The sequence below is a fragment of the Pipistrellus kuhlii genome, unplaced genomic scaffold (genome assembly GCF_014108245.1).
Source record: "Pipistrellus kuhlii isolate mPipKuh1 unplaced genomic scaffold, mPipKuh1.p scaffold_m20_p_3, whole genome shotgun sequence".
Lineage (NCBI taxonomy): Eukaryota > Metazoa > Chordata > Mammalia > Chiroptera > Vespertilionidae > Pipistrellus > Pipistrellus kuhlii.
The window spans coordinates 27,355,824-27,380,254 of record NW_023425529.1 but is presented as its reverse complement, the minus strand read 5'-3'; the positions used below and the strand labels follow the sequence as shown (position 1 = coordinate 27,380,254).

General features: G+C 35.1%; 1 protein-coding gene across 2 annotated transcripts in view; it reads left to right on the top strand.

Moving 5' to 3' along the window:
- SOX5 (SRY-box transcription factor 5) overlaps positions 1-24,431 on the top strand; it is a 941,098-nt gene that overhangs the window by 250,807 nt on the left and 665,860 nt on the right. For both annotated transcript variants that reach the window (XM_045587843.1, XM_036455682.2), the window contains exon 4: positions 2,503-2,596. The gene's annotated coding sequence lies outside the window, so the exon portion shown is untranslated. The remainder of the gene's footprint in view (positions 1-2,502; positions 2,597-24,431) is intronic.

Here is a 24,431-nt window from a genome sequence, read left to right as displayed (position 1 = left end):
ATGGAAACGCAGCGGAGTGCAGTGATGACAGCGCGGTGCGGGCCACATTGCAAGGCCTGGCGGGACGGATTTGGCCCGCGGGCCTTGTGTTTGACACATGTGCCTTAGCATATCATTAGCATATTACTCTTTGATTGGTTGAACAGCTGACCGGTCCTACAGATACTTAGCATATTAGGCTTTTATTATATAGGATCTTCAAGTAGATGAGAAGAGAACTGAGGGGGGTGGCAGGGAGAGGCAGTTTATCATCTGTCTTTACAAAGGATCACAAAACAAATTTCAACTGAATTATTACTGTGTCTCTTACTATGATAAGACAGATTACTTTGGTTTGATACAATTGCCAAGATTATTTTTATAAGGTGGTTTTTAAGTTAATGAATATATTTTACTTTTATAAAACGCAGAGTATATCTATTTAAATTTTTTACCTAATTTAAAATATTATGTATGGAGGTTATAGGATAGTAGGGAATCAAGTTTACATAGTTAAATTTTTAAAGAAGAGAGACCCTTCTCACAACTCTAAGAAAGGAAACTTCATCATGGTGCCTATCTTAGGCAAGTTTTAAGTGATATTAGTGAAAATGGCCATCACCATAATTTTAAAAATAGGGTATTTTCTGTTCCATAAATACATAGAAAATTATTGTTTTATAATAGCCTCTTTCCTTTCCCTTTTTATTTTGCTGCTTTTTCTGATAAGGGGATGACTGAAATATCCTTTTACTTTTGTGTAAATCTAGATATAGGGCACTAATAGTAATTCTAGTCAATTTTACCCAAGTAATGTTGCAGCACCTCAAATATATTTTCTCTTAGGCTGCGTTGGAAGTTACATGTGTATTCTTATATATGAAAAAAAAAATACACTAACTATAATATAGGTTGGGAATTTTAAAAAATTCCAATTATATTTTTAATATTCTGATATTCTGATATCTTATAATTGGTGGAAAATATGCCTATTGAAATTTGACTATTTCAAAATTTGATCTGACATAAAGATTATGATATTTTTTTTTTAGAATTTTATATTTTAACTCAAGTTTTTTGAGTTCTCTGACAAAAAAAAATATTTATAAATATAAATACAGGCTCCCTCTTGTGGGTAAAATTACCACCTGTGTATTTCTGTGTTGCCCAAATATAGAATATGGCACAATTTGTTTCATTTTTAAGTAAATTTCACTGTGGTAGTCAGATGTGACATTTCACTTAACTGAAAAAAAAAAAAAAAGAGTACAGTTTGGTGTATATTTTAAGCAACATTTTTAAAGAAAAGAAATAATTATATTAAAATGGCTGACAACCTTTGTTGTATTGCAGCAGCATAATTTCTGATGTTCAAAATTTTAATAATTTTTGTCATTTTTGGAAAATCTCTAATGGAGTAATTTGTGAAATTATGTGCAATCTTCACTTTGTCTATGAGGGGATGTTAGGATTTTTGTCAATATTGTTAAGAGTTCTGATGTTGGAATGAAGTAAAATTCCTCCCTACCAATGATGCTCCAGATAGATACTCTATGGTAATAAAACATCTCAAATTCCATAAGCCTTGTGGTCAAAACTGAGCAATCTGGGGTATAATATGAACCCTGAGGCATTCTCAGTTCTCCGTGAACTGAACTGACAGGAAGGAGACAGAGCTGGAACTGATGCTGTGGCTGCCACCATATGCATGTTCCTGCTTTCAGAAGTCTGATGCTTGGGTATTTCAATTGGTTGCCAGGGGCCATTTCTGTCCAGTCTGGGGAAATTGGTAGCAGATTCAGTTTGATTCATTCCTGAAAGTGGCAAGTGCATTGCTTCTGAGGTTGAGCTGGGCTTTCATAGAGATACCTGGAGTAAGGGATGTGAATGTAGAGATAGCTGGGTGACTCCCACAAAACAATTATGAGTTGACCATTACTGTCATATCTTTGAATGGAATAAAATAAGGGACCCATGAGGCTACCTGAAGATCTCTCATAAATCATTTCAAGGAATAAGAATTTTTATGTCCTAATGTATCTACAGGATGTTTACATGAAAATTAGACAAAATAAACAGCTTCTAAGGAAATTAACATATCTGTATATATGAATATAATATAACTTATATGCATATACATTTTTAGATTAACTCTGGTGGTATTACAATGCCAAATTAATGCCTTTTTTCATAAACAATGACTTTATTATAATTATTATACACTGAGTGGCCAGATTATTATAATCTCTGAATGCATAATAATCTGGCCACTCAGTGTATATCTTATATAATAAAAAGCTAATATGCAAATTGTCCCCTCTACTAGGAGTTGACCAACCGGCAGGCAGGCCGGCCAACTGCCCTGGCCAGGCCACTCAGTGTATATTTCTATAAATTTAGATATGTATATATTCATAAATTGTTTGTAAAGTTTAGTTAACTCTTGCTTCCAAAAGTCTTATATTGATAGATTTACTAAAAAAGAAATGTGCATTGTTAATTGTTTAATTTTATTTTTTTCAGCATTCCTTTTGCTGACACGATTCCTGTTTGAATCTGTTTACAAGATTCTGAAAGCTGAACAGAGAATTTTGCCACTGCACTGGGCAGGAAAAAGGTACAGTCATAAAAAACATAATACACACCTTTGAAAAATCAATGACTACATTTGCTTTCTTCCCCAAAATGGAAGTTTATATGCCTTCTCTTATTGTTAATTTATAAGTAACATTTATGACATCTGCATATAAAACTATAGTACATAGTTTTTATAATAGTCACATGACAACTAGATATGTAATTATGATTTTGAAACATTACATTATAAAAGTAATGTCCCAAACTGGCAGATGATAGCAACATTCTTTTTATTTTCTTAATGAGAGACACATTTTTTTAAAGTTGCAAAAGCTTTTTATTCCATTGATAGACGTGTTTTAAAACAGTTGATAATTTGTTGGTTTTTCTACAAAAGAAATATTTAGAGTCACAATGAGTAGATCATGCATTTTACAAAATTTTCGATAGACTATTAAATATTCTAGGGAATGCTTTCATAAACACATACAAAAGTGCAATTTTGCCGAGGCCCATTCCAATTCATTTGACATCTATTTGTGGGCATCTCTATGTGTAGGCATATATGAACCTCTTGTTTGTTTTTTCAAAAAAAAAAAATTATACTCTTGGAAATGGGAATTGAAGGTTTCACTACAGACCTACAGTTGAAAATCCTTTTCTAATCTGTGGCTGACTGACTGTCATGGGGTGGCCTCATGGAATAAGAATTTTTATGTCCTAATGTATCTACAGGATGTTTACATGAAAATTAGACAAAATAAACAGCTTCTAAGGAAATTAACATATCTGTATATATGAATATAATATAACTTATATGCATATACATTTTTGAAAAGTTTGGAGATAACTGATCCTGTTGTTGTGAAGAGGTTTGTAGGATGGAAAAGGCGTTGTCTTTCAAGTCCTAAAAAGAATAAGAAAAAAAAAGTGCTAATCCATTCTTAAAATCTTGAGACTATGTTTCTAAAACTTCAAGTTACACATTTATTTGTGAAAGCCCTTAGTAACAACAGAGGTTTTTACCTTCTTTAAAAACTAAATTGTTACAAATCTAAATAATAATCTTAAATTTATAAATAAAGCTTCATGTAGTCACAGAAAAATGAAATACAATATGCAGGAAGGAGTAGTGAATAATGGATTTTATGCTAATGGAAGTGAAATAAGTCACAAATGAATATTGCAAATATAAAACTTCTATAATTTCACTAGTAAAACTACCAGTGTAAGTAAAAGGCAAATCACAAACTGGCCTACTTCTAATAAATATGAAAAACATTACACATAAATAACTATTATAGTATAAGAAAGACACTAACTTCATAATTTAAAAAATAAGACATAAGAACAAATTATTATTGAGGAATTTAATTAATCTATACTAATAAAGGTTAATATACTAATTAGACTGGACATCTTCTGGACTATCTTCCGGATGTCCTTCTAGACAAAGCCACAGTGGCAGAGCTGAGGCAGAGGCAGTTAGAAGTGATCAGTCCAGCAGGGGAGAGCAGTTAGCGGTGATCAGGCAGGCAGGCAGGCAGGCAGGCAGAGTGGTTAGGGGCGATCAGGTAGGCAGGCAAGGGAGCAGTTAGGAGCCAGTGGTCCTGGATTGTGAGAAGGATGTCTGACTGCCGGTTTAGGACATCCCCTGAGTGGAAAGGGTGCAGGCCAGGCTGAGGGTCCCCCCTCCTGTGCATGAATTCCGTGCATCTGGCCTCTAGTTTAATATAAAAAGCTACCAAAAGAAATACAAATTTATTATCCACCTAATAAAAAGTTACTATCACTATCTAACAGGTAAAAAATAGTTTGGAATGACAGTGCTAGATGGGGAGGTGGGTGCTTTCAATAATGTTGGGGAAAGGTTATATTTGCTCAATTTTCTAGGAAGTGATTTAGCCATCTCTATGAAGAACCTTAACTGTTTCGAAAGCATTCTATGCAACATTTCCACTCTATTCCTTTGAAAAACATTTGATTGAAAGTAATATGAAATAGTTTTAAAAAGATAGAACTTGATATGTCTTTGATGTGAAGTCTGTGTAGGCAGTTCAGAGCCATTGGGTGGCTCCACGGTCCTCAGGGGCCCGGATCCTGCATCTCTTACTCTGAACATGTGGCTTTTACCTAGAGTCTTAGAATATCGAATATTGGCATACCTGCCTTCATATTCATATTCCAGTAACAGAAAGGGAATATTTTTAGGAGAAGATCATGCTTTCTCCCTTTAAGGATATCTTCTGAAAGATGTCCACATTCCTTCCACTTACATTCCCTTGACTAGAACATAATCACATGGCATGCCACACTGCAGAGAAGCCTGGAAAATGTAGTTTTTGTCTTGCAATGTAAATGTTAAGTGGTTTTTAGGTGGAATAATAAGAGAACAGATATTAGGGCCTACGTAACAGCATCTAGCAATTTCATTTCTAAGAAACCTAACTTAATGAAATAATTAAAGGTGGTAACTTTAGTATGTAAATATGTTAATTGTCATATATTTATAATGGGAATAGTTTGAGATTGATTAAACTGCCCAACAATAGAGTTGTGATTAGATAAATTTGAGCACTTCATGTTATAGGATATTATACAGTTCTGACTAAGAATTTTGTATAAGTATTCTTAAAAGTATTCTCTTACTTTAGAATGGCTATTTTCAACATTTTTATTTGATGGAACACATAAACTAATTGCCAAAATTTTTCAGCACATCAAAAAATATATTTCTTGCCGATCTGACAAAAAAAATGGTATGCTTTTGATTCACGTATACCAGACAACTATTATGTTGGCTGCTGTCATTTTTTTATTTGATCATCTACAATAAGGTATTGCATGTTTTAAGAATTCTTGTGGCACACTGGCTACAAAATGCTGCTTTACAATATTAAAGGAGTGAGAAATTGTGAAAGTTAAGTGAAAAATCACAATTAAGTAGCAATCTGTGAGAAATTTTTTGCAGACATTAGAGTGAGAGCATTTTACCTCTGAAACTAAGTGGAATTTAATCTTTGTAACTTGTAAGAGAATCATAATGTTGAGGAATATAAGTGTTGGAGGTGCACTGTTTGGGTTCAGCTCCTCACTGTACCACTTATGCCTGTCTATTGTTGGGTATATTCATTAAGCACTGATTCCTCCTGTGTATGACCTCAATAATAAAGAAATACACTGTATCATGCAAATAATTTATTATGTAAGCACTAATGTCTACAAAATAGATTTAAAAGACCTAAAGTTTACTGAAGATACGTTTTGATTTATTAGGGGCATAAAATAATATTAAATTAAGTGCCCCTAATATTATAAAGTTAAAAAATTATTATGAAACAGATCTACAATAACAGTGACAGTATCACACTTCTCTCAGTAAAAGGTGAAATAAAATGGACAGAGAAAGTTAGTAAGGATACAGAATTGAAAGACAAGATTAAGAAATGACCTGATAGACATACATACAATCTTGCATACATTTACAAAATTCATTTTATTTTGAAGAACACATGAAACAGTTATAAACATTAATGGTACAATGTCATATATTAGTTCTCAGCCATTTCAAAGTTTTAGAATCATAATTAAATTAAACTTCAAATAAATAACAAACATATAGCTAGAAAAAGTTTCAAAACTAAAAAGAAATCACAATAGAAACAATAAATATTTTAGACTAAACAAAAGTGAACTTTCTTTGGGTATCAAGTGTATAATGCCTGTAATATTATTATGCCCTAAATAAATGTATTAGAAAAAATAGTAAAATTATTAGTCCAAGAATTAATTTTAAAAAGATCAACAAAATAAACTTAAAGTAGCAGAAGGAAGAAATTGAAGAGCAAACTTAATGAAGTGAAAGAGAGTACAAAGAAAGTGAAAAATCGATTGCTGCCAATGATGAATGAGTTTTCCAAAGCTCTGATGAGATTGAGCAAGAGAGCAAGTGGCAAGGGGCAAATAACTATTATCAGGGATGACAAAGGCAACATCACAGCAGCCAATGTAGTAAAGCAAAGTAAGGAAATAAAGTTCATAGGATTGAGAAACAATGAACCAATTGTCATCATCGGCAAATGATATAAGTTAATAAGAGAATTTAGTAAAGTTGATGCATATGCTGAAATCAACTACATTTCTATATATCAGCATCAATTTTTATCTAGTATACAGTAATAAGAGATGTGCAGTACCTCTATGGGAAAAATTGTGAAACTATTGAGAAATATTTTCAGGATTGGATTAAATGATGAGGTAAACCATGTTTATATACTGAAAGATCCAATAGTGGAGAGTTGTCCCTTACTTCCAAATTGATTTGTAAGTACAATGTAATCACAGACAAAATGCCAACTGGTTGTTTTGTGCTGGTTTCTTTGTTATTTGTTTGGATAGTTTTGTGTGTGTGTGTGTGTGTGTGTGTGTGTGTGTGTGTGTGTGTGAGATGGGACAAGTTGATTCTGAAATCCAAAAGGCAAAGAATAGTCAAGACATTCTTAACAACAACAAAAAAAGAAAGAAAGAAAGAAAGAAAGAAAGAAAGAAAGAAAGAAAGAAAGAAAGGACGGAAGGAAGGAAGGAAGGAAGGAAGGAAGGAAGGAAGGAAGGAAGGAAGGAAGGAAGGAAGGGTGGGATTACTTACCCTACCAATATTAAAGAGCTCTCTTAATTCAGAAAGTGGGGCATTACTACAGGGATAGGTAAGTAGACAAATGAGAAAGAACAGAGAGCTCAGAAACTTCTTGGATATGTGGACATTTTATTTATAATAAAGGTGATACTTAAAAGCAGTAGAAAAATAACAGACTTTTAAGTGCATGATACAGGGAAATGTGATTTTAATTGAAAAGAATGAAATTGGATCTCAACCTCATACTACACACACACACACACACACACACACACACACACACACCAAAAAAAAAATTCAGTTAATTAAAAACTAAGTGTAAGAGCCAGAACCGGTTTAGCTCGGTGGATAAAGCATCGGTCTGCGGACTGAAAGGTCCCAGGTTCAATTCTGGTCAAGAGCATGTACATTGGTTGTGGGCACATCCCCAGTAGGGGGTGTGCAAGAGGCAGCTGGTCGATGTTCCTCTCTCATTGATGTTTCTAGCTCTCTATCCCTCTCTCTTCCTCTCTGTGAAAAATCAATAAAATATATTTAAAAATAAATAAATAAAATAAAATAAAAACTAAGTGTAAGAGACAAATCAATAAGAAAAATCTCCTGTAAGAGATTATTCCATATTCTAATGTAAGAGAATCTAACAATAACTTTATGACCTAGAGTAGGGGAAAAAGCACATGTCCTACATTATTTTTAGTAGACTATTTTTCAGAGTAGTTGTTGGTTCACCACACCATTAGAAAAAGATACAGAGATTTTCCATATACTACCTCTCCCCTCTTCCCAACATACATGCCCTCACCCTTTACCACCTCCCCACCCTCGTGCTGCATTTTTTAACAATTCATGATTGACACATCCTTTCACCCAGTGTTTATCATTTATATTAGGGCCTGCATTATTTTGTTTTGTTTTGTTTTTAAGATACACCATAACTAGAGTGAAAAGACAGGACATAGAATGGTAGAAAAAATTTGCAAAACAGCATTGACACAGGTGATATCCAGAATAGATTTTTTTAAAAACTAAGAGTCACAATCAAAGATCACATAATCCAATAGAAAAATAGGCAAAACAACAAATCCCAATGTCCAACCTACCAAACATAAAAGCAGTGCTGAGTCTCACTATTATTCAAAGAAATATAAATTAACTCATAATGAGATCGCACCATGAATGCTTCAGAAGGGGGAAAAATGGCCGGCAGGTCAAAGCATTGACAAGGATGCAGAGCAGCATCAGGCTCACAGAGCACTTGTTGGGACCTGCAAGGGGGCAATCACTCTCTGATATAGTACCTAGCAAAGCTGAGATTTATACCGCTGCTGACGCAGAGCAACACTACATAAACATCCTGTAGAAATGCGTGCATTTGTGTTTCAGGAGACATGGTCAAGAATATCCGCAGGAGAAATATTTGTATTTGCCAAAAAGTAGAGACATTTCATTTGCCACGGAGCAGAGAGAGAATGTGGAATAGTCGTTCAATAAAATATGAAGTGATGAAATGGTCACATTTTAGTGATCTAATTAATTTTAAGTGGAAAAATAATGAAAGACATAAGAGTGATTTCAGGTGATCAATTCTGTTGTTCGGAAATGCATTGTTGAAGGTAAAACTATTAAAAAAAAATGTGAGAAAATACTACTAAATGAGCCAGGGGGTGCTGATCTCTGGGAATGAAAAAAGAAGCTGAGTTGAGGGAGGGAGGTTTGGTTCAGAACACTTCTCACCCAAGGGAGAGTGTCAGTAATGTCCTGTGTGGTGGTTACATGGCTGCAGACTTTCTAACCATTTATTAAACTATGTATGTTGTATACATATATTTCATAATATATAAATGTTAAAATAAAACAGCAAATAGTTATGACTCAAGTTTTATTTCTTTAGTGGTGCATTATATGAGGGAGAGACATGGTTGCAAACAGTACATCTTTCAAATTTAGGAAAAATAATTTAAGATACTTAAGATTTCCCCACATTGGAAATGAAGAATAATAGAATATTAAAATAAGCATTTATTTTTTTTCTATCGATAGTATTCTTTTTCTTTAAAGAAATCTACAGGATATCAAATATTGCCAAAATGTTTTAGAAATATAAAGTATTGAATATTTTGTTTGTATACAAATTAAAAAATATCATGTTAAAACATCCTCTACATATATCAACAGTATGCACAAAAAGGCTGAGTTGAATATCAGAGTTTATATTGCATTGAACAAAAGTAACACACAAAAAATAAGTACCTCACATAGGTATTGTAAATGTAAGATTTTGCAGAGGTAAATTGAAGATATTGGTTACTTATTCCATCAGTGGTAGTTATTTTTGTTTTGCTTATCTGCTTCTGTTTTAACATTCTTTTAAAACGTCATTGCATTTATAGTTACTTGCTTTAACCATTTAGCTACTTAATAATTTGTGATCCTAAGTGGTTGTTTTTTTTAGATATACCTTTTGATCACCTTTCTCTCTTACTTGCAAATAAGCAGGCTCTTAGCTTTAACTGTTCATCAAGTCCACTCTCCCTTTTTTTCATCCAGTCACCCTAATCTAGAAAATAAAACTCTTTATTGCTTGAAAGAGAAAAATAATCCCAATATATTGTAAATTGTCAAGTGAGTTCTTTATAATTAAAGCTTACTCTGCAATATACAATTTTTAAGGCATTTATCTCAACAGGGTTCGCTGGCCTTTGAGAATGAGCCACTTTGTTGACAAATCTGTCATCTAAATTGTGCAACATTAACGAGAACTCGGAGCAGCACACTCTTACATTTTAATGTGGGTGGCAGTTGAAGTGGGGGGTGAAACACACACCATCAAAACAAAATACTGAATATGATTGAAGTTGATTTAACAAAGGTCTGCCACCTGTAGATAAAAATGTGCATTACTCCAAACACATAATAATTAACAAGACTTGAAAGGCTATGGCAAAATCCAATGACCCTCTGAAATCAAAACCCTGGCTATTAAGAAAAACACACACACACACACACACACACACACACACACACACACACACACAAAACATACACAACAAGCAAACAAGAAGGGGCAGGAAAAAAAAGAAGGCGCTGATTTACACAGTTATACACAGTTATACAGATATAGGGCTTGTGATGCTTTATTCCTGTGCAACTAACTGCCCACTTTCTATACCTTCATCCACAGTTCTTAGCAACATACAGTAGAACTGATTCCTAAAAGTGCAGTCTTTGATTTGAATCACTGTTTCTTCATTAATAGCTCATGATGTGATTCTGTATTTCCTGAACAGTATAAAATTCTATACCTCATTTTTTCATAAGTCCTTATAAATCATGGTAGATCATCTTTTATTGCTACACTCAACGTCTTGAATAGACGCCTTTTTAGAAATGCTTTCAGCTTAGTTTTCTCAAGCTAATAAAACATTATAGACGAAAACACCATGAAAAGCATGCTCACAGAATATTCAAATCTAAGTGTATTATACTCTTATAGTTTTTAACTCAAAATTATTTGTTTAAATGCTTGATCATCTTGTCTTCATGCTATACCTCTTAAATATTGATACCATTTGAATAGTTTAGCATAAAGTTAGAAGCTTATTTTTCTGGGTGTTTCTAGTATATGTTCATATGCACCAGGGGAATTTCATTAGCACAATTTGAATTGCAGAGTTCATTTTGAAATGTAACATAAGTAAGATAAAGCAATTAACTAAAGATGCTCCATTGTACTGGTCTTGGAACCAGATTTTCCTACTTGAGTAGCCAATGCTAATCCACTTGAAGCAGCTCTAAAACACAAGCATGGCAGAAAATAATGGTCTATGTAGAATTCCTTTGACTTTCAGCTTCCTGACTGATAAGGAATAATGAGTGAGAATCATTCAAAAGTTACAGGAACATTACAATTGTATTACTTTATTCAAGTCAGATGATCATATGCATCTTAATAATTTAATAACAACTGCTTGAGTATTGTTTTGTTATTCAGCAATTATAATTAGGAGGATTTTTACTTCCAAATAAAATTATGCATGAACTGCTGACCAGAAGTCTTTAAAATAATGTATATGAGCAAACAATGGCTTAATTTTGCATCTTTCTTTAGAATACTAAGCAACAAAGAAGCAGTTCTAACAATAATAATTCAATTTGAGAAAAAACCTTGAACGCAAAGTGTCTCCATAAAACTTTTTGCATAATTAGGTTATCCATATTCTCAGTGGAAGAAGTCTTGCCCATGGTCACATTCAGTAAATGAAAATACATTTTGCATAAATTGGTGAAGTTGAACTGCTGAGATTCATTATAAAATGTAATAAATATTTACTAATTTTAAAAGCAATTATGGACCTTGATTCTTATTTTCTTATATGATATTTGTATCTATGGTTTTGTTAGAGAAATTTTTTTTTAAATCTCCTATTTTATAAAAACAATTTATGCTGTATAATATAATATGGCATGACATACTGTACCACAGTATAATCCTATATAATAAAAGGCTAATATGCAAATGGCAGAATGATCAGTCGCTATGATGCACACTGACCACCAGAGGCAGATGTTCAACACAGGAGCTGCTGTCCGTGGTCAGTGCACTCCCACAAGGGAAGCTCTGCTTAGCCACAAGACATGCTCATGGCTGGCGAGCATAGTGCCGGTGGCGGGAGCCTTTCCCTCCTCTTTGGCACCGTTAAGGATGTGCACTGGGCCACTAGTATTATATAATATAACTAGAGGCCCGGTGCATGAAAATTCATGCACTGGAGGGAGGGGTCCCTAAGCCTGCCTGCCGTCTCTCACAGTCTGGGAGCCCTCAGGGGTGGGAAGTGACCCGGCGATCAGGGGAAGGCAGTGCCCCCATCACACCTCTGTTGCTGCCACAGCCAGTAGCACAAGCCTCAACAGGCCCTGGTTTCCTGAGACTTGGGTGGCCCTGGGAGGCTGGATAGCCACCATCCAAGACTTTTCTGTGTCTCAAGCCACCCTGGGCTGCTGGGAAGCTGGCACTGGCATCTTGTCTACACCCTGGGCCAGCCCTGGGCAGCTGGGCAGCCACCATTCGAGGTTTGCCTGTGCCTCAAGCATCAGCTGGGCAGCTGTCAATCCAAGGCTTGCCTGTGCCTTGGGCTGGCCCTGGACAGCTAGGGGGCTGAGGTGACTAGGGGAGAAGCCAAACTTGCCTAGGGGCAGGCCCTGCCATATGGTACGCAGCAGTTCTGGTGGGGCTGAGGGGACTGGGCACCATCTTGTGACTGTGGATGCCACCATCTTTGTGAGGGCATGACATTCAATTAGCATATTCCCTCTTTATTAGATAGGATATAACATTATGTAAGGTAATATAAACATGATGTTAAACCTGTAATTAGAGGATTTCATTCTCTCTTAATGTGGGAAAGCTTTTTTATGCAAGTGTAATTTTAGGCATTTCAAATCTGTGAGAATTAATTGGTTATAGGACAATTTTCTTGGTATTTGGAAACAATTTAAATCTCATACTATTGCCAATATAAATTCTAGAAAGGTTAAAGTTTTACATTCTTAATAAATGAATCCATAAGGATATTAAGAGATAGTGTTGGCGAATATTTATTTAAGTTGTGGGTAGTGTTGAGAGGTATTTTTAAAGCATTATATCAGAAGCAAATCACAAAAGAAAATTCTTTCTAGGTTTGATCACATAAGTGAGAAATCTTCTATTTGTCTTAAATGATGACAGACAAACAAAGGAGGAATGGAGAAATACATTTGTAATATATTAGGTTTAACTATACAAATTACCATTTTTGTGAAAACTGTCAGACTATTGGCAATTTCATATGTTCATGTATGTAACTGAAATGTAATTTAAACTGCTTACAAATGAACAGAAAAGTGGTGGGATAATTTGAATATTCAATTAATAGGAGGAAACCAAATGAGGAATAAACATAAAATATGTATTTTATTTTTGTAAAAATTCAACAAATGCACATAAATCATGAGATCGTAGTTCATTTAGCAAGTTGGCAAAAGTTTAAATACCACAACAACCAAAGAGATTGCATTGAGGAGAGGTTTCTCATTTACAGTGGCCAGTACTATCAAATGTATTACTGAACCAGATTCAGCTTATTTTATACAATACACCTTAAAATCTGTTTTAATGTTGATCTTGTAGTTTTTGGAAATTACTTAATGTTATACATATAGGCTGTTCACCCAAAAATGTATACACACTTTGAATAATAAAGGCATTGTTTATTAAAATACATTTCATTTTCAAAATTGAGCTATCAACTGTTAAAGTGTATATACATTTTTTGGGATAACATATATATATTTATAGTTACACAAAATTGAAACAACCTATATACAAAAAAATGTGCTCTGGGTTAAAAAATTGTGATTTTTATGAGTATGGAATATAATTTAATTTAAAAATGATGTTTTAATGATTAGGGAAATCAGAACCTTGTAAACATTCAAGAAGCACATGTAAAACACAGACGGGTGTATCATGCGTGGAACGAAAATACTGGAAGAATGTAAACAAAATGCTAAAAGACTATACCTAGACTGCAGGATTATGGCTGATTAAAATTTATTTTTTGTCTTTTTATTTCATGTTTTACCTACATTTCTTTAATGAACAACTCATGTCTACTGTTGGATTTTTTTAAAAAAGTTCTACTGTATCTCTCTCCCCCTCCCCCTTTCTTTCCCTCTCACTTTTATAACTGAACACCTCAATGAATAATTATTCCAATAAAATGATCCAGGGGATGAAGCACTTTATTAAAAATATATTGAAATATACTTCATGGATTATTCAAATGAATTTATCTTTTTAGATTTAAAGAAGCTCTTTTAAAAATGGATTTTATATTTTTTCATTGAGCAACAAACTTCATATGGATACTACTTAAATAAGTGAATTTGGGAACATGATCATTTAACCTATTTTTAAACTTTATAGTGATATTGCAAAGCATAGACACAATATTTGAACTTTAGAAATAGGAATAATTTTTTAACAGTAAGTAGTGTGTTTGCAGAAGGAAATTTGTACATCAAGACTACAGATGTTAGAAAGGAGTGACACAGAAACTTAATAGAATTCAAGATGCTGATAGATCCTTAAAGAGCAAATATCGAAGTTCCTATCAAATGCCTCTGAAATACAGAAGAGTGGGGTGAATTGAACAGAAAAGGAAGGTCAACTTAACTTTTGCCTTTGTACTTATTAGCAAACCATTGCATTTATCCTCTCATCTCTCACTTTTGTTTTAAGATTGTTGTTACTTAAAATAAAAACTATTAATTTCAGAATACCCAAATTGCCTTAAAAATTAGGCCTCAAGATTATCTGTGAGGCAGAAATCATTTGACAATTATTTCTGGTATAAAAAGTTTTTCAATAACATAATTTGCCCAGAAGCTGTTTTCCAACCTAATGACTCTTGGAATTATGACCTAAAGTTTTGGAAGGATTAGGCTGCATAGCTATAAGAAAGTACAAGTCTGCATGGAGGTGAGTAGAGGTGAGATCTGATTGTCTTTCAGGAAGTTCTAGTTTGAAGCAGTCATCCTGAGCAAGCAGAAATGCTACTTATGTGAATATTTCTCAGCCAGCTTGTCTTAGCTCAACCTGTATTAGTACTTGCACAGTGGCATCTAAAACATTCATTAAGGAGGGTTTAATCTTTTTTCTTGATTTTAACCACTTGCTTTAATACTCCTTGAGCAAAATAACTCAAAACTGACAAACAAAAGGTTCAACGCTTTCTATGTTTGTCTTCTTTTTAGTAATTTATTGATGAGACATTTTGGAAACGTGTATGTGTGCTCATCCAGGCTCTTGATAGCAACCCCATTTGGGTGTGCCCACCATCTGCTCCAGTGTTTTGTCAGAGTTGTGCCTAGAGTTAGATGGAAAGGAAGGAAGTAGGAGGCATCTCTGCATAGCAGAGCTGCACTATTAACATGCCAATCATGATGCTGGTTGTTGCAGAAGAAATAATAAATTAAATCGGATCCTTGGCCTCAAAATTGTTCAAAAGTCCTGGGTTTGGATGGGGTGTGGGTGGCAAAAGTACATCAGCTCCTCTGGTGAAAGGCAGAATGCAAAGGTTAATAGACTCTTCCGAGTCCTTTGCATCCAGCTGTTGACTTTGCTAAGCATACCAGTTTTCTCAAGATTGGTTCAACTTGCTATGAGTTTAACCATATGCATTTTATGTAATATTTGACTATATAGAACACATTAACTCCACTTCTTTGAGGGACAAAAACCTCAACTGTGTTACCATAAAACATCTAGGAGATACCCAATAATGAGAAATTATATTAAGGGAACCTGTTTTGAGGGATATACAATTCTTTTGAGATGTTCTGAAACCCATTTCTGAACTAAGCCAGAGATGCATTGAGATATACCCCTTAATACCTGTTAATGACCCCAAGTAAGAGGCTTTTAAGATCTGAACTTTAGTGTGGTATCATTGGCCATAAGGACTGCTGTAAGGAAGAGCCCCATAAAACTCATCATGCCTACCAAGAATTGTGTTCCAGAAACATTTCATTGTAACCTGCACTACACGAGACCACATGGATGCACTACATGAGACTTTTCTGAATTCCCTAGTTATGCTTGCCCTTGAGTAGCTGGTCTATTGATTCCTGTCAATGGCCCCTTTTCTCATCACTACTAAAATGCTTAATGCCAAATTTAGTTTCTGTAGCCAAAGGTATAATATTTGTGGAATATATTTACCATAATTATGCCCCTCCTTTTGCTTTTATTTTCACTAACTCATGTACTTTTAATTGGTGTTCTCAGTTATATTTCATGTATCAGGGAAGGAAATACTTCACAGGCAGGGGAAGGAAGAGGGGAAGTCAGGGGAGTAGCCCTGGGAATTTAAAAAGCATGGCTAAGACAATCATATTTGAGTTGGGCCTTGAATGTGTAAATGAGGAGAGGACTGAGACGGCAAAGTACAAAGACTGAAAAATTGGGTAGTTCAGTTTGGCTCAGCAATACTTAGGCCTGGGTAGGGGCATATCAGTCCCTAAATTTTAGGTCCTAAAAGCTTATGCATAATCTTGTATAATTTGATAGTTAAATGCATTGATATATGTTTACCCTTAGGGAAATGTTGATATTTAGCAAGTTGACACTGTGCTCGAATACAGTCTCATTCTAGAGAGCATATGCTCTTAATAGAGTTTACACTATATAACAACCCAAAAGGGAAGAAAATAAGTACCTACATTTTTTTTCCTTCAAGACTGAAACTATGGATTTCTTATAAAAATGTGGCTAATGTGATAGTGGAAATAAAAGCAAAAGGAGGGGTATAGTTGTGGTAAATATATTCCATAAATAGTATCCCTTTTGCTACAGAGACTGAATTCGGCACTAAGTATTTTAGTAGTAAATGATGAAAGGGGCAATTGCTAGATTTACTGTTATCAGTTATAACTCCTGCATTTTGGAATGAGTAGAAAGCTAACAGGCATGTGTTAACCTTCCCATTTATTGCAGAAAAACCTCTTTACAACATTATGATAATTTCCCTTTCTCTGTGTTCAGTGGGGAGCTCTCCATGTTTCCACCTGTTGCTAATGAAAGTGGTCTTCTTGCAGTGTCACGAGAAAAGGAATTTTCTCAGACTTGTGTGGAGAATGAGTGATATTTATTTAGGTGGAACAAAACCCCTGAGTTTCCAAGGTTCCATCTCTCTCCATCCCACCAAGGAAAAAGTTCCATTAATCTTCAGCAGAGGTGGGATTAAAGCCAGTGTCCAGAGTTCCTGCTGCATATTCGCACAGTGCAGTCCAGCATCAGGCTAGCTTAACCTGTGTTCCCAACTGCAGTTCATTGCATGTAGGATCCACATGGCCATGGACCCGGTGGTTTCTTGTCTGTGATCACGTATTCCAAAATTTTCATAGGCTTGCGGTGGCCCCACCCCCTCTAGCTAATGATCTTTGTTTCCAGGTGTGACTGACAGGCAAGTACCTTCCTGAGGTAATTTTGACTTTACTGCACATGTGCCCATCTTCCCCATTGTTGGACCCCTTCCCCCAGTGACCTGCAGGGAATGGACTGGTGATTCCCTGGGGAGTGCAAAGCTGTAGCCTCCTGGTTAAGTCACCCAGACGACCATGCTCACAACATCCAGTCTTCCCTTTGTTTCCTTTCTACTACCCATATAAATAACTAGCCAATGACAATGGTAATGTTATCATGAATACTTATTAAAATAAAAATTTACTTTTCCCCAAGGAAGTCCATTCCACTTTGGAAAGCTCTGTTAGAAAAATATGCCACCCTAAATCATCTCTCTCCCTCTTTACCATAAATTTTATACCAACTAGCCATACATTAACATGTATTGGTCACCAATATGCATATTGTAATATTGATAATAGCTAACATTTATTGAATACTCATTATATTCTGGCACTTTATCTAAATGGTTTGCATGGATTAACTCTTACCATCATTCACAATCCAATGATATTGAAGTAGAGGGAGGTCAAGTAATTCCTTATGGTCTCAGAAGTAAAAACTAAGTTTCTATCCCCCCTGAATTCAATACCAAACTCCAGCTGTCTCCTGATTCACCTTTCATCCATTATGCTCTTTATCTTCAATAATCCCCATCACTTGCCATTGAATCAATGATAAAACCTCTTGATCATACCTTTGGAGAGTTTTCCTTCCTTTAGCTGAGTCACATTTTATGCTGTTACTTTCTACCCACTCCTCTCACACCATTCCCACTTACTCTGTCCCTGACCCAATTCCACTTAATATTTGTGTCAGGTATTTTTAATTTATCTTTTCCATAAGTGTTTATTATTTCTACTTTATCTTTGATCTTAGAATTTTATTTTTATTTTTTAATCACTACTTTTAATCTTCAATTCATCTTTCAAAGTCAGGCTCAATACCAATTTCTTCAAGATGATTTGAAGAACAAACCAAATACAAGTTTCCTCCCTTACTAATATTTATTTTATGGGATTATGAAATCTAAAATATGCAAGATGACACTATACAGTATTTAGGCTGACTCAACCTTACAACCTTTGCAGATATTTCTTTATATCATTTTTTATAGATCATCACCCAACTTGAGTGATTTTAGTGATGGGTATTCATTACTTATCAAACCAGACTAATTCATTGTTATTACCTCTAATACTTAGAAAGGTTTTTCTTTTAATAATTCACATTTCCTGCCGAAACCGGTTTGGCTCGGTGGTAGAGCGTCCATCTGCGGACTGAAAGGTCCCAGGTTCGATTCTGGTCAAGGGCATGTACATTGGTTGCGGGCACATCCCCGGTAGGGGGTGTGCAAGAGGCAGCTGGTTGATGTTTCTCTCTCATCGACATTTCTAACTCTCTCTCCCTCTCCCTTCCTCTGTAAAAAATCAATAAAATATATTTAAATAATAATAATAATTCACATTTCCCCTCCCTGTAACAGCTTGTCATTGATCTTAGCTCTTCCATTCAATCTATTTCATTGATTATATTCCATTTAGCACTTTGTGGTGGGTTAATTGTATGGTTCTCAAAATTCTGTTTCTTTGGTAAATCTGAAAACCCCATTTAGTTAGGAATCATGTATACTTCTCCAGGAGAGTTGGAGTAATCTTCAACATCTATGGAATCTATTTTCCCTCTTTCTCTTCATGCACACACACAGACACACAGACAAAACACAAACACACACACACACACACACACACAGAATTGCACATTGAATATGCTTATTGAATGTACTGAATATCAAAATCCAAAGATGTCCAGCACATTTTTGTATCACATTTTTACACGTATTTTATGTATGTTAATCTATTATGCTCTTTTGGAAACACTGCTAGAAATTTAGATCCATTACCTAGTGAATGGAAACCTAATTAGGTAGTATCTTAGTCCCTGGAGAGGTGGTCTGGAGGAGTGGTAAGGATAGACATTTCGGGCTCCATTGACTAGCTGTGCAACCCTGGGCAACTTTCCTCACTACTCCTTGCAGTTTTTCCATCTTTAAAATTGAGATAATGGTACCTATTTCATAAAGATTTTAATATTAAATGAATTGATGGATATAAAGTAGATAGAGCACATATGTAGATCTCAATAACTTTTATTGTTAAAAATTACACATCTTATGTCTGAAAAAAATCTTGTAGCTAAGAAAAAATAGGAAATAGCTCTAATGAACTCTAGTAATAAAATTTACAGTAGTTTATTTTCCAAAACTCCATAGATCTTAATTTAAAAAAAATGATTTTTTTACAGAGAGGAAGGGAGAGGGATAGAAAGTTAGAAACATCAAAGAGAGAGGACATTGATCAGCTGCCTCCTGCACCTGTGCCCGTCCCCCCCACCCCCCACTACTGGGGATGTGACTGCAACCAAGGAACATGCCCTTGACCAGAATCGAACTTGGGACCCTTGAGTCCGCAGGCCGACGCTCTATCCACTGAACCAAACCGGTTTTGGCAGATCTTAATTTTTTTTTTTTTTTTTCAGTGGGAACATCTTGTTCAAGAAGCTTTATTGTACGACTGGTTTAAACAAATAATAGAACGCTATTGTGATATTATCATTAACAATGTTATTATTAGAAAATGGCTAACCTCATTCTTGAAGTAGTGTTATTTGCTTAAGAATTAAAATTTGCAAATATAATTATCAGGAGTTTAGTTTTGTTTTATTTTGTTATTTTTAATTTTTAAATATATTTTTATGAATTTTAGAGAGGAAGAGGAAGAAAGAGGAAGAGAGGGAGAGAGAGATAGAAACATCAATGATGAGAATCATTAATCAGCTTCCTCCTGTATGCCTCCTGGGGGGATGAGGGAATCGAGCCCACAAACCAAGGCATGTTCCCTTGACCCAGATCGAACCTGAAACTCTTCAAGTCTGCAGGCCAATGCTCTATGAGTTTAGTTTTACATGCCAACAATGGTAAAATACTGATATGCTTTCTTATGTATGATATTACCTATGTTATTTAGAATAATACTTATTTAGAGTTACCACTCCTATGTTGACACGACAGCCTATTTTTTTCTTTGATCAGCTGAGACTGGCTAAAATCAGGGAACTGGCCAAATGCCAGTTATGGCTTAGTTTCCAGTGTAGGAGTTTTAAAATAAAATTTAAAATGTATTCGGAGCCACCAGTTGTACAATTAAAAGCACTGACAACAGATTCCTTACTTGGGGGTCTGATAAGAGGACTAAATAAAAATGGAGCTTCAATCCTGTCCATCTGAAATTTAGAATCTAAATTTTGACTTAGAGAAACCCATAATCTCCTGAAAAACCTTTGAGCATAATTCAAACATATGCATATAAATATGTGAAAATATGTTTTTTCCTGAAAAAAATGTGGCTTCGGCAAAATACAAAGCATAAGATCAAATGGAAAAAAAATGGCAAAAAAACCAACAGTGACGCTAATTTGGAAATTTTGTTTTTCCTGAGAACTTTCTCTGACTTTCAATAAACTGAAATAGTTTTTCTCTACAGAAAAACAGCATTTAAAACATGGTCCTGTGTTTAAGGGAGCTGACCAGGACTTAAGTGCACGCAGAGCTAAGCAGGCCACACAAATGTGCCTAAGTCCTTTTCTTGCTAGTCTCACCTCCAAAGGGTTAACAGAGAAGTGCTCTATTGTATTCCTGATGGTGTTCTCAGCAGACAGCCCATGGGCTCTTTCAAGGGACTCTAAACAATGAGCTCAGTGAGGCTGTTCTGTCTAATTACTCAGAGACAGGGATGCTAAAGAGGAATTAATGACAGTTGACAAGTGCAATTAATAATTATAGCAAAGCCGGGAGTCATGCAGCAGGCAAATGACAATGCCGGGGTAACTGTACATGGCAGCTTTCATCGGTTCCTGCTCCCTGTGTGTTTAAAGTGAGAGGCTTTGTGCGGGACGGGCCACACTCCATCCTGAAAGGGTGGACACTGTCATTCGGCAACGCTAATGGAGAGAAAAAGTCAGTCCTATTCGTTTTCATTCTCTCTCTCTTTCCCGCTTTTCTCCCTCTCATCTCTTCAGGCCCACCTCCCTCCTTGCTTTTTGCCTTGGTTCCAATTTGGTGAAAGAAACATAATGCAACTTAAAACAAAAGTTAACAGGAAAGAGCTGCATGATTATCAGCTGGTCACAAAGCTACTTAAAATTCCTCTTGGGCAATGGGAAGAAGGGGCCTGGAAAAAGGCATCCAGACATGGGATTTCCATATCAAAGGGCAGGCCTTTGGCTCTGAATGGTAATTAAAGTTCCCTGATTTCATCTTCATGGTCAAGCCATGAAAGGGGAAAAAATTAGAGACGAAGATTTTTTGCTCCCTTCAAACTACAGAAAGGAGAGCTGTAAATTAAATGAAAGTTGAGCTAAAAGGTGTCTAACACTCCAATCTTTACATCTAATAGAAGTTATGATATTTCTCCGGCATTTATTCAGTTCACACCTTCGTGCTGCCCTGATTATGAAGGATATAATGTCTGCTTACATTTATTGGGCACACATCTCTGGCTTCCTGAGTTTGCAAAGATATCAGTTTTCATTACACTGTTTTGGCAGCCAAGTCATTGGGGAAGGTTTGTACACTTTGAGCAAAACTAACCTCTTTTAAGAATTACTTCTTCAGGTAACCAAAAGAACATAGACGGGCTTGTTCAATTTTAGATAAATGTTGGTCAGACTTAACAAGAACTTGTATTTCAAAGTGCTGCAGATTTGATTTTTATTTGCTACAAATTGTGCCTCTTCTTTCATTGATTGCTGGACCTATTTTACTGTCTCTTCTCTAACCTTCCAATTTCCAAGGTCATTGCTTTGGGAAATAACTAGAGGACCAGTGCACCAGCAGTGCACACAATTTGTGCACAAGTAGGATCCCTAAGCCTGGCTGGCGATCAGGGCCTATCAAAGCCTTCCAGCTGCCAGCCTGGCCTTCCTTCATTCCGTGCCTCCCCCTGGTGGTCAGTGCATATCATAACGAGCAATCAAACTCCTGGTTGAATGCTTAAGGGAACACTTTGCATATTAGCCATATATATATAGATAGATGATAGATAGATAGATAGATAGATAGATAGATAGATAGATAGATAGACAGATTATTTCACAATGAAGTATGGGACCTATGGGACTGATAAGCAGTTTCAAATTTGTTATAGAAGAATGACACTTATGTTCTGGGAAAGAACTTAGGAATCTTTATTCTTTTGTTTTTTTTAATGAAATGTTAAACTTGGACCTACCTCTCTATACACTAAAAATCACAGAACATTTCCTTCTTCAAAAGAGCCCAGAAGCCTGGCCAAACTCCAATGTAGATAATTACATTCCACCTACCTAATTCCCTAGTTGCTTTAATGTGAAATAATTTCACTTTGCTGTCCATCCCCCTTACTTCTTATCCTTAAACTGTTTTGTAGTTTCTTATGCATCTTTACAAGCTACCAAATATCTCCCATCCTCCAAGTACTGAGTTGGATTTGGGATAAGATAAATTATACAACCATGAATTAGTACTTAAAGAGTCATTCAAAACAAAACACAAACATACAAACTACAGCTGAATTTCAAGTCACCTTCTCCAGATACATTGGGCCCAGAGTGCTAAGTAGAAGTGCTAAGAAGTTCTCCTAACAAGAATTAGTTCATGCATTTTCAAAAGGTGATACTGCGACCAAAGGCTCAAAAATTGTTGTTAGGAGGCATAAGTGGCTTATCCGTTTTATGCAAAAAGCACAGATACATATACAGTATATGCAATATATCTGTTGTGTTAAAATTTCATGGGGGAGCTATTAGGGAAGATTTTATAAAGGGCTCTTTGGGGAAGAAGATAATGAAAAAATATTGAGAGACTCTTATTTAGGTTTATAACCACCCTTATTTATTGGTTATATAAGAGACAAGGAATGGCAGAGTTCAGGAGGACTCAGCAACATTCATTCTAGCTTGCTTTTTTTTTCCTTTCCTGTTTCTCATCATGTATTGTCAAAGTCTGGTAGAGATAAAGAACCAGTGTGATCTACTCCTTATTTCTTACCCACTCTTAAGGAGTAAATTGGGTGGACCAATGGAATACAGTAAGGAATGACTGGGGAATTATAAATATACATTAATCCAAGCACTTAAAAGAATGAAAAGTAATCCAATTAAAGCCTAAAGAGAAAGATAATAAATAACATTAAGACTATAATATATTAAACACTGATTTAGAATTATCATTGGAGAGATGGTAGGGAATATTAGTTTAATATATATTTATAGAGGAAAAAGGCATACACTATCTCCGAGATTTCAGTGGTTAAATAAAATATTAAAACGATACTTATGGATTAGATATAGTGATATATTTTCTAACTTGATCCTCTGAGAGAATGTACTGAATTTGGGATTTCACAGAACAGTTAAAATATTTAAAAACTGTGGGTAAATGAGAACATTATTCCATTTAGTCCAGTATTGTGCAGTGGCTGGAATGTGTTGTTATGAATACATTGTTAGCTCATAGGCCAAACAGAATATGTTAACACACACAACAAGTAAGTGAATCTTGAGAAGCAATAGATGATGATGATGATGATGACAATGATGATGATGGTGGTGGTGGTGGTGATAATGATGATGATTACAATTGCCTGACACCAACTCTTAGTTAGGAACTGTTTTAAGCAGTTTACTTATACTAATCTAATTTCTGGAAAACCCTAAGTTACTTTTACCATCATACCCATTTTTATATATGAGGAAATTTAGGCACAGATAGTTGAGTAACTTGCCCAATAATTTATGTTGAGCTTAAGGATAACAATAGCATGTCATCTGTAAAGCCTTCTTAAGACTTATAATTCATTTTTACTTCCATTGCCTTGAGAAGAATTAAATGCTAAGTAATAGAAATGTGATAATATCCCTTCAAAGGCAGTTTAGGGTTTCAAGGCTTTGTGAAATAGTTGTCTCTTTTTCTTTCCAAAGACAAAATGTCTTAAACTTTTCACTTGAAACCATGTGTCATGTTTCCTTTATATGATAGCCCAGTTCATTTATTTAGGGACTTATAAGATCAATTTTAAACAATTTCTGTATGAGAATTTCCCATTCCTCTTATAGGCACTGTGGTCTTCCTTCTCTTTTGTTTGCCCTTTCCATCTGTGCCTTAAAGACAACCAAACATAAATGACTTGAAAGCACCTCAGG